Here is an 11,195-nt window from a genome sequence, read left to right as displayed (position 1 = left end):
TAAATAAATAAAAATAAAATAAATAAATGAATAAAATAAATAAATAAATAAATAAGTAAAATAGTAATAATTTGAATTTTGACACCTGGAATTCTAATTTCGTTTTTCGCAATCACAAGTGTGTGTATGTAGGCGTGTGTGTTTGTGTCTGTGTGCAGGCATGAGTGTACACTGTTAAAACCAGGAGTTCCACAGGGGTAAAGAATTTCACCCAAGGGTGAAAAAACGGTGCCTCTGGGTGAAACAGAGGCTAGGAAGTGTCGTTAAGGTGCTTTTGGTTCCTCAGTGGGTGAACGACGTCAACAAAAGTGATAAAAGACCATTCAATAGGAGAGCGACTCCTTGCGCATGCGCTCTGACTTATCGTCCAACGACAACTCCAGTTTGAATGGCGAACGAAGGAAGTTGCAACGAAATTTACTTTCACATTGAATGAAGTACAAAACTGAAAATTTCGTGGATTAATCTTCGAAATCTCGCGTAAGTAAAGGCATTTGATCATGTTGTAGCTCTCAGAACTTTCGAACATATTTAAAGTGTTTAAAGTATGTTGACAACTCTTATTGTTCCGTTTACCTTATTAAACATTTAATGTCTTGTTATTTATATCCTGCAAAACTGTTACCTAAAACTATCTATCAGTACTATCTTGAACAACAACATTAAAAATAAAAACGTTTAAATCAGCTGATAATTGAATTGCTAATTCCGGAATAAAAATGCATCGACGTAAACAGCCTATATACCAATGTCTATTTCTTCTCAATGAAATTACGTAGTGGAAACGAACAGAGCAGCAAAGGCGGAGGGAAAAAAAAAAAAACTGCGTGAAAAGAAATCTCTCACTTAGCGTTTGACTCATGAGTTTCACATCGTGTTTTGGTTAACGTATCTTTCTCAGGCGTTATTGCATGAAGCTAATGTAGTTATCTGCTCGTTTTTATTTTTAATCTGACGGAAAACTTGACATTGGAAAGAAGGGCTTTTAAATTAGTATTTATCTTGTACGCATAAGGATACTCAAATATCGAATCTTATAATAAGTATTGATAAGTTACGTTCGATTAAAATTTTAAACGTTTATGAAACGCTTTTATTTTCCTATGATTCTAATCTATATAACAGTGTATGGGCATGTGTGTGTATGTGTGCAGGCACGACTGTGTGGGTATGTGTGTGTGTGTATGATATGGACGCAACCTGGTGTTTTCTCTGGAGGAGCAGCATCGTGATGTCGGTCGACGGTGATGCTGCAGAGGGAGGCGGGAGGAAAATAAAATCATAGGAACATCAAAACCGTCAAGTGAGAACAATAAGCAATGTGATTGCTCAAAAAAAAAAAAAAAAAAATGAATTTTTGGCATTTTAAATTTAAATTATGTTTTTCACAATCACGAGCGTGTGTGATGTAGTGGTGTGTGTGTGTGTGTGTGTGTACGTACACTGTTAAAACTACAGGTTGCGTTTGGCACCTGTCAGGGGTGAAACGCTTGTTCACCAGCGACACCCGAAAGAGAGCCGAAATTGCACCTTTAGCAAGGGTGAAAAACTGACTCCCTTCACCCAACGTGCACCGTAGGTGAAAAGATGGTACCCTAGGTGAGAAAAATGGCACCTTTATTGCTTCCTATAGGGATCCCCCCCCCCCCCGCGTTGTGTGCGTTTTTGAATACAATTGAGTTTTATTTATTTTGATTTATATATACGAAGGCATTTGATCACATTTCAACTTTCGAACATAGTTTACAAGTGTTCATGACTTTAATTTGTCTGTTCGTGCACTAACTTTCTTATGTTCACACTTGAATTGCTCAGTAATTAATATGTTGTTGACAATTTTTACTATAATCCGTACCGAAAATGAACAGGGAAGGTATTTATCAATCATTTGCCGGAACAACCAGAAATATTGGGTAACATTAGATTAGAATCATAGGAAAATAAAAGCGTTTCATAAACGTTTAAAATTTTAATCGAACGTAACTTATCAATACTTATTATAAGATTCGATATTTGAGTATCCTTATGCGTACAAGATAAATACTAATTTAAAAGCCCTTCTTTCCAATGTCAAGTTTTCCGTCAGATTAAAAATAAAAACGAGCAGATAACTACATTAGCTTCATGCAATAACGCCTGAGAAAGATACGTTAACCAAAACACGATGTGAAACTCATGAGTCAAACGCTAAGTGAGAGATTTCTTTTCACGCAGTTTTTTTTTTCCCCCTCCGCCTTTGCTGCTCTGTTCGTTTCCACTACGTAATTTCATTGAGAAGAAATAGACATTGGTATATAGGCTGTTTACGTCGATGCATTTTTATTTCGGAATTAGCAATTCAATTATCAGCTGATTTAAACGTTTTTATTTTTAATGTTGTTGTTCAAGATAGTACTGATAGATAGTTTTAGGTAACAGTTTTGCAGGATATAAATAACAAGACATTAAATGTTTAATAAGGTAAACGGAACAATAAGAGTTGTCAACATACTTTAAACACTTTAAATATGTTCGAAAGTTCTGAGAGCTACAACATGATCAAATGCCTTTACTTACGCGAGATTTCGAAGATTAATCCACGAAATTTTCAGTTTTGTACTTCATTCAATGTGAAAGTAAATTTCGTTGCAACTTCCTTCGTTCGCCATTCAAACTGGAGTTGTCGTTGGACGATAAGTCAGAGCGCATGCGCAAGGAGTCGCTCTCCTATTGAATGGTCTTTTATCACTTTTGTTGACGTCGTTCACCCACTGAGGAACCAAAAGCACCTTAACGACACTTCCTAGCCTCTGTTTCACCCAGAGGCACCGTTTTTTCACCCTTGGGTGAAATTCTTTACCCCTGTGGAACTCCTGGTTTTAACAGTGTAGGCGTGTGTGTGTATTTACGTGCGCGTTTGTGTGTGTGTGTGTATATGTATGCGACAGTGTGTAGGCAAGCATTCATGTGTGTAGGCATGCGTGTGTGTGTGTGTGTGTGTGTGTACGCGCGCGTTTGTGCATATGTATGTGCACGCGCGTGTATGTAGGCGTGTGTGTGTGTATGTATGCGACAGTGTGTAGGCATTCATGTGTGTAGGATATGGACGTAACCTGGAGACTGTTTTCGCTAGAGGAGGAGCATCGGGAGGGGCCGGTCGACGATAGTGCTGCAGAGGAAGGCGGGGGAAAAAACATAGTACTTCATTCAACAATCAAATAAAATCAATAAGCAATTCGTGATTGCTCAAAAAAAAAAAAGGAAGTTCGAAATTTCAATTTTGATAAAACGCATCCTCTATAGAGCCACATGTACCACAAAAATATTTATCCAAATTAAAAAATATTTAGGTATCCATCAGGAGGCCTAAAATTTATGATTTTTTTCAAAAAATGGATTTTTTCGATTTATCTTTTAAAAAATTACATATACATTTCAATGAAATATCAAGTTCAAAACTCATCAGCGAACACACTTTCAAAACAACATTTGCAAATTAAAAATGAAAAATTAATACATTTAAAATGAAAAAATTAATTTAAACTTGAAACAAAATCCATATTTTGAGTAGTATGTGGGAGACTTAAAAATTGCAAGAGAGCAAAAATTTCTATTTAGCGCTCATCACCGAGTTTACTGTTGATATTTTTCTTCTTAAAATATATCTCACATTTTTATAAAAATGTGTTAAAAACAATCAATTTTTTGAAGAAAAGTACAAGTTGTAGGCCTCCTACTAGACAGGGCCGAGTTTAGCTCCATGCCGCCCCTAGGCAGATTTGAAATCTGCCGCCCCCTCCCCCTTAAAAGAAGCAAAATTTCCTTAACTCAAAAACACGAAAAAAAAGGGTTCCCGAAATTTAAGCTCAAGTTTATGAAGAAATGATGACGTTTCACATTCAAGGGCACCCCGATGGGAAGTCACAGTGATCTCCCCAAAAAATTCTTATTCGGCAGGAGATAATATTGCAACATAGAAATTCTTTTTTCTTTTTAAAATTTTTAAAAATTGTTTTGTAATGATGCCTAACGTTCATTCTCATTAGATGTTATGTACAAATGGGTGATTCTCCAAAAACCAGACATTTTCCAATCATATTTTTTTTTAAAATAAAAATGCTGAAAAAATCTGAAAAAAAAAATAAATAAAAAAAAATCATATTTACTCTTTGCTAGGAACTTATTAAGAGAACAATAGAGGTAACTCACTTTAACTATGTTACACCCTCAAAAGAGGGGTCAAATTTTCATACAGTAAGAGAATGACAAGCAGTACCAGGAGAGTAACAAAATGAATTTCTTCATGGGTTATCTAAAATGTAACTATAGTAATAAAGAAATAACTGAAGCCTAAATCAAAAAGTATGGTTATTAAATGACAAAACAAAATTTATATAAAACTTCCCTTAAGGGACACCCCCAATTTCTTCGAGTACAAGTCCCACATAGGTTTTTCCATATTATTCACTCTGAATAGCTTACTTTCGAATAACGGACATTCATTTCAACGGAAAAAAAATCGATTGCTACATTAAAATTTTCTTTAAGTTAACCATACATAGTATGATAAAATTTACAAAAAGAAAAGTTACCTTCTCATTACTGCGAATTGTTTTATGGTTCAGGAAGTACAAACATAAAACAAAAAGGGAATTAGCAATTTTAATAACATACTCTGTGGTTCGAATCGTTTCATGTGGCATTTCGCTCTTTAAAAATTTTAAAGAAAGAGCATTATGAAGAAGAATCGAAAAAAGTAAACGGAAAAAGTAAACGCACAAAAGAAGACATGTAGAATGAAGACATAACAACAGAACCTCATTAAATACAACGTTGTTATAATGTGATCATCGCTCACCTTTTGGTTCACGTATTTTTAATGCAGACATAAATATCATTAAAAGTGTGGCTGAGTGACTCGTGAAAAAGCAGTAATTGTGCATGTGAAAAAAACGGGTTGTTGCAAATACAGTCCTGCCTATGTGAGCATCTGACGAAAAAAAAAAGAAACATTAAAGAGATATTTATTGGCACGGATTTGAACTGGCGCCATTCTGATTAACCGCACGACACTCTAACCAACCGAGCAGTTGTGCTTTTGTTTTCGAATGCTATTCATTGAAGCAATATGTAATAAAAAACGGCAAAAAAAAAAAAAAAAAAAAAGCTTTTTGCCCCCCCCAAAAAAAAAAAAAAAAAAAAAGACCTTGCGTCTATGTTTTGTCATTAAGCTAGCACGATACGTTTTAAAATTATTCATAAAACATGGAACTTGATTAAGGAATGAGGAAGATCTCGCGTAGCAATTGAAACAAATATTCTAGAGAAATAATAAATATGATTGAAAATAAGTGTTTTTTTTTTTTTTTTTAAATTGATACAATTTCACATAGCAGGCTGCTTTAACCGTTACGGCTTGAATGCCAGCACATGTCTTTCTTTTAATAGAACATTCAAATCCAAAATCAAAACCAGTTGAACTGAGTCCACTTTTTAAGTGTGATTTTTCTAACGTAGACTAAATGCCTCCCCCCTCCCGAAAGCAGAGGAGTAGAAAATGATTTCTTACTAATGAAGTTGATAATAATTTTAATGATCTACATCGTTTTCGCGCACGCGAGAGTGCTTTGAAGCTTTATTTTTTTTAAAAAAAAGAAAGAAAACAGGTTAATTGTATTTTTTTTTTCGCCGAAAGCGACGCAAAAAATTGGAAAATTGTATTAAAATTTTGCTTTAAAAAATCTGCATAAGAACTACAGGCTGCATCAAGGTTTTGCAACAGCAAAGGGCGTTTCCGAAAAACTGATTTTTAGACCGTAAATCTATTTTTCATGATTAACCGGCCCGATAAGCTTTAAAATTAGGGGGTGGGATTTCTTCAAGAAATAAGAAAGATCTCGCATACCGACAGAAAAATAATCCACAGAAATAATATATAAGATAAGATATTAAAGAGAAGTGTTTTTATTTTTGAAAATTTATACAATTTGTTATCGCAGGCTGCTTGAACCGGTATGGCTTAGATGGCAGCACGTGTTCATCAATTAACCAAACGGTTAAAATGCAAAATCAGTTGAACTAAGTTCGTTTTTAAAGCGTAGCTTTTCGAATGTAGTAAAAATGTGACTATCTGTATCTGTTTTTTGCCGAAAGAAGAAAAAAAAATGATATTTTACCCATTAAGTTGTTAGTAATTTTAATGTTTTTCTTCGTATTCTAATAAATATTCACAGTTTAACTAAATGAAAAGCGTAATTTCAATTTATGGTAGAACTTTTTTTTATTTTTACAAAGGGTCAAAAACTGTCATTAGAAAAATCTACATTTTGGTATATATATTTTTTTTCTGAACAAAAAAACTATTCCATTGTAATCTGAAATCTTAAACCTGATACTTTTATTTTAAGCGCTAGCTTTCTGACCGGAGCCAAAGCAAAAAAGAAAAAAAAAACTACAATTAAGAAAGCTACTGTTATATCAAGTTTTCGTAACAGCAAGGAGCGTATCCATCTCATTTATTTTATTACCTCACTTGTATTATTTATTGTTTTTATGTTTTCATGTAATGCGCGATACTTGTCTAATTTTTTTTTTTTTTTTTTTGATGCAGATCGCCCGGGCCGGACCCGAACACTCGTTCTTCTGGTTACCATTCGAACGCTCTGCCGATCGAGCTATTCAGCTCTGTTAGTCACCGTGCAATTTAAACTTATAAATTTAACCGAAAACCTCAGTCTGATGCTTTATAAAACATGTTTTTTTTATTGACAGAAAAGGAAAAAAAAAACAATTTTTAGACCGTGGGCCTATTTTTCGTTATTAGCCTGCACGATAAGCTTTAAAATGTGATGTAAATCAAAGAAATCGATCAAGTATTGAGGAAGATCTCGCGTAAGAACAAAAAACAGGCTACAGAAATAATATATAAGAATATTTCACTTTTAATTTAAAAAGCAACTACGAAATTTACTAATCTATTCGAGCAACATTTAGATGAACAAATGTCTAACTAATAAATCTCTTTTGGAACGATTCGTCTGAACAACAAAAAAAATATTAAATAAATAGAATTATTCAACTGATACATTTGTTATTTATCGTTTGCCAAATTTAATTTCCTTTCTTTTCAATCCATAGACTAATAATAAGAGTAGACCGAGCTTTCCCAGACTTGCTGATGAAAAAATTGATTCATGGATACATCATGTGACTGGTGGAAGGCTTGGCGAAAACTTTGGCAGCATGGTTGCTAGATGGCAACATTATCTATAGTTTGGCACTCGACATTTTAAGATGTAATGTGTTTTTATTATAATTTCTTTTTCCAGGTGCAGAGATTGAACTGTTTTTCTTTTAGTTATGCATTATTTTGACATTAGTAATTAGTTTTTGATCACAGTTTTCAGTAATGTTTATTTCATTCGGAACTGCTACGTCAGCGTTGGCGTGAACGTGATGGCGTAAACGTTTTGCGTTAACGCAAAAATGTACTAATCGGTATCTTAAATTGAAATTGTAGGTAAAAATCTTACCGTTTGCCGATTCTTTTTGGGCGCTTGCATCTTTAATTGCTTAGAGAGTTATTGAAATTCAATAAAGAAAATACACAGCACTATCTAAACGAAAAACTCACTATATTAACAAAACATTTACAACTTAGAATAACAAATTTACAAATCGGACTCCATAAAAGATCATTCTTCCGTGTTCCATCATCAATTCTATTTATTTTATTTCTCGCCGGCGTTGATCGTCTGCTATGATCAACGCTCGCTGTTGCTAGGATATCCACCAGTCACATGGTTTGGTTTATGAGCAGCAAAAGGGTTGCCATAGCTCGGTCTATTCTTATTATTAGTCTATGTTTCAATCAATCTTATTTTCCAACTAATGTATTGGAAATAAATCCTTCTATTCCACGGGATGCATTACTAGTGCTTGAGAAATAATGCTAGGAGAGTGATTTTTTTAGAACAGGAGTATGACACTTTTTTTAGGACAGGAATATGACTTTTTTCAGGACAGGAGTATGACATCTTCCATATAATTTGCCTGTTACGTAAGCTCATAACTATAATTAAGGTAACTAATGTTATTTTTTTTTATTCTATCCTCTTACTTCAACTCAAGGGCGGATTCAGGGGAGGGTCAAAGGGTCAGCTGACCCCCCTGTGACAGGAAGTTAATTATGATTAATATAAAACTTTAATATTTTAGATCAAAAAAAAAAAAAAAAAAAAAAATAGTACATGAAATCAATGTTAATCTTTTTTGCTTGGTTCAGTTAGGTATTTCTTCTTCTTTCAGCGCGTCATAAGGTTCGTTAACTGAGCTATTGCTGTTTCAAGGATACAAGGGAGGGCCGATGGAGGATATCGCCCCCTCCTTGAGCCGAGATGCAGGAACTCTCCCTCGGCACATTTTCCATGCTCGAAGTTCTAAAAACGAATGCAATGCTTTAGTAAGATGCAATAGAGGGAATTTTTTCCCCTTTAATTTCAACTAGGATTTGTTTTCAAAACTGAAATCTTGAAAACGCAATTGTAGCAAGTTGCACATCTCTTGATACTTTCTCAATGGGTAGACTTGCCAAATTTCAGAAATGTTCAACCGGGACACCGGAACGCCCCTCCCCCTCTCGTCGCTAGTATTCAAAGAGATACACACCCCTGGCTAAGTTTTGGAGTGTTTTATAGGACAGTTTAATTCAATGCTATGAATAAAAGGTTACTAATTATGAACCTAATGAGAGGTTTTAAAAAATGATATAAGCAGATAAAATTAAAACATTTCACTTGTAAATTTTTACAATTTATTTCAGTTAGAAAAAACACTTTGAATGAGGAATAAAATATTGAACAATATGTAGATCTACTTTTTCTATTAGAGGACCTTTTAATAAAGGCCTCTTTTGGTTTTAATCTTGTAAAAATCCTCGCAAGCTAATCCGGTATTAACTTTACAAGTCAATGATACAAATGATGAAGTAATTATCCTAAATAGGCATTCAGTTAACTATTGTTAGACCTTTTTGGTCACTTGTAATCAAATTTATTTTTTCCGGGGCGTGAAGTAAACCGGCCGGGATGGTGGGATTTTGTTTAAAAACCAGGACTGTCCCGGTCAAACCGGGACGTCTGGCAAGCTTAATAGTGATAGGGGTCGGAACGTTGTATAGGAAGTTTTTCGAAGTTCCAAGTACTCAATTTTAGACGATCTTAGATGATAGATGTTGTTCGAGGGCTCTCCTCTTTAAAGTTTTTAAAATTGAAGCTCAAAGAGGTAATTATTGGACCCCTTTGAAGACGATAAGGAAAGGGATCTGTGTAGTGCATTACAACACTAGTTCAAAATCTTTAAGAAATGGAAGTTCCAAAAAAAAAAAAAAAAACTTTTTTAAAAGATTGTTCATAATGTTAGGGGGCGGAGGCTTGGCAATTTACAAAAGGGTAAGCATCTGAGACAAATCGCTCCCTCCTTTTGAGCACTTTCTGGTTCCGTCCTTGCGCTATTTTGAGTTTTTTTTTTTTTTTTTTTTGTACATTTTCGAAGGAACAGTTACAACTAATATCTCAGAGCACTCTTTCATATGTCGTGTGCGTGTATGGGTGTGTTTAGTGACAGCAAAAATGTTTTATACCCATTTTTGAACTTCAAAGTTTTAGTAAGAACAACAGACAAATCATATGAACTTAATACTCAGGGAATCTAACAAAATAGTGATGATAAACAGTTTTATAGTACATCAGATTAAAAATTCCCTTTTTTTTTTAAATCTATAATAATTCAACTCCATCCCAGGACAGGAGAATGACATGAAACCTGGGAACAAAGTTTAAAACGATGTACGTTGATGATTTAAATAATTTAATTTATTTAATGAATGCTATTTTACACCTTTAAATATGCTTACTTTTGTACAACAAATTGAATTGAATTTGATATACATTTTTAAATAATTTTAGTCCATTTGAAAAACGGCTGGGGACACGCTAAAAAAAGTGTGACTTTCTAATTATTTAAAATTTTTTGTAGAAAAATCAAAATGAGTTATTCGCAACTCCAGAGCTCGAATACGCTAACTTGCGGTGATTAACAATACTAAAGAAAAAGGTAAAACATTCCATTCCAAGTGTTTTCTTTGGGGTAAATTACAAGCCTCAGACAGTTTGTGGTGTAAGGTAATTTCGGAAGAATAGAAAAGAAAGCTTCCCACAAACACGATGAAAAATTACTGCTATTCACTAAGCGTCAAAGCAACTTACGCACTACAGAGTGCGTTTGTTTTACCTTTTTCATCCGCCATTCTTACAGTGGCTGCAGTGCCCGCTATAGTTTATTGAAGTTGCGAATTGTTTTAATAAGAGTAGAATAACATCAGATTAGTTATTTCTAACTATTAAAAAAAATTAAAACACTTTCTGAATTAAACAATTTTTGTGTTAGGCTACTACACTGTAACAAATTTCGGAAACGTTTCTGGATATATCGGACGCGTTTCCGAAATAGTAGGAATCCTTCATCCAATAGCGAACTCCTCAATATTCAGAAAGCTTTTTGTTATTTCAAGAAATCTAGAAGCGGAAGTGATGACGCAACGCTTCGAAACCTATTTCATCCTTCCAACACGGGCGCCAATGAGTCGGAAATAACGAGAACTTATTTTTTTCTTATCTATGGTTGCTGCAGTCAGCAACTGTTTAGCATTGGATTGATGGTTATTTCATGTCTAGAGAGTAGTAAAATGTGTCGAAACTAATTTTTCGCCTTTGCATTTTGGACTGCCCTTGATTTTTTAGACGATGTACGCAGCTATTAAGTTAGTTAATAACCATTTGTTTCTTTACAATTTCCAATGCGACCATAATTAGATATATATTGTGTGTTCAAGCGTGAATAGTTTCAACACCCGTGTTTATACTTAATGAAACGAAATCCTTTGGATTACTTATTCAGTTGTAATGGAGGTACTTAGATTTTCTTCCGCTCATGTTCACTTGTAAGTATTAATGAATATTTTAAAACATGTTGTTATATACATTTATATTTTTGTTGATTTGCATTTGATGAGGCTCCCATTGTAACTGTTTTTGGGCTTATCGAATTAATTTAAAGTTATCCTACATACCTATGTGCGCGGTGTACTATTTGTTGTAACCAACTGAAACTGATTAATTACGCAAAAGAAATAAGATTTATATTTGAGAAGCAATCAC

The sequence above is a fragment of the Uloborus diversus genome, chromosome 5 (assembly GCF_026930045.1).
Source record: "Uloborus diversus isolate 005 chromosome 5, Udiv.v.3.1, whole genome shotgun sequence".
NCBI lineage: Eukaryota > Metazoa > Arthropoda > Arachnida > Araneae > Uloboridae > Uloborus > Uloborus diversus.
Note: the sequence above shows the minus strand (reverse complement) of the source record.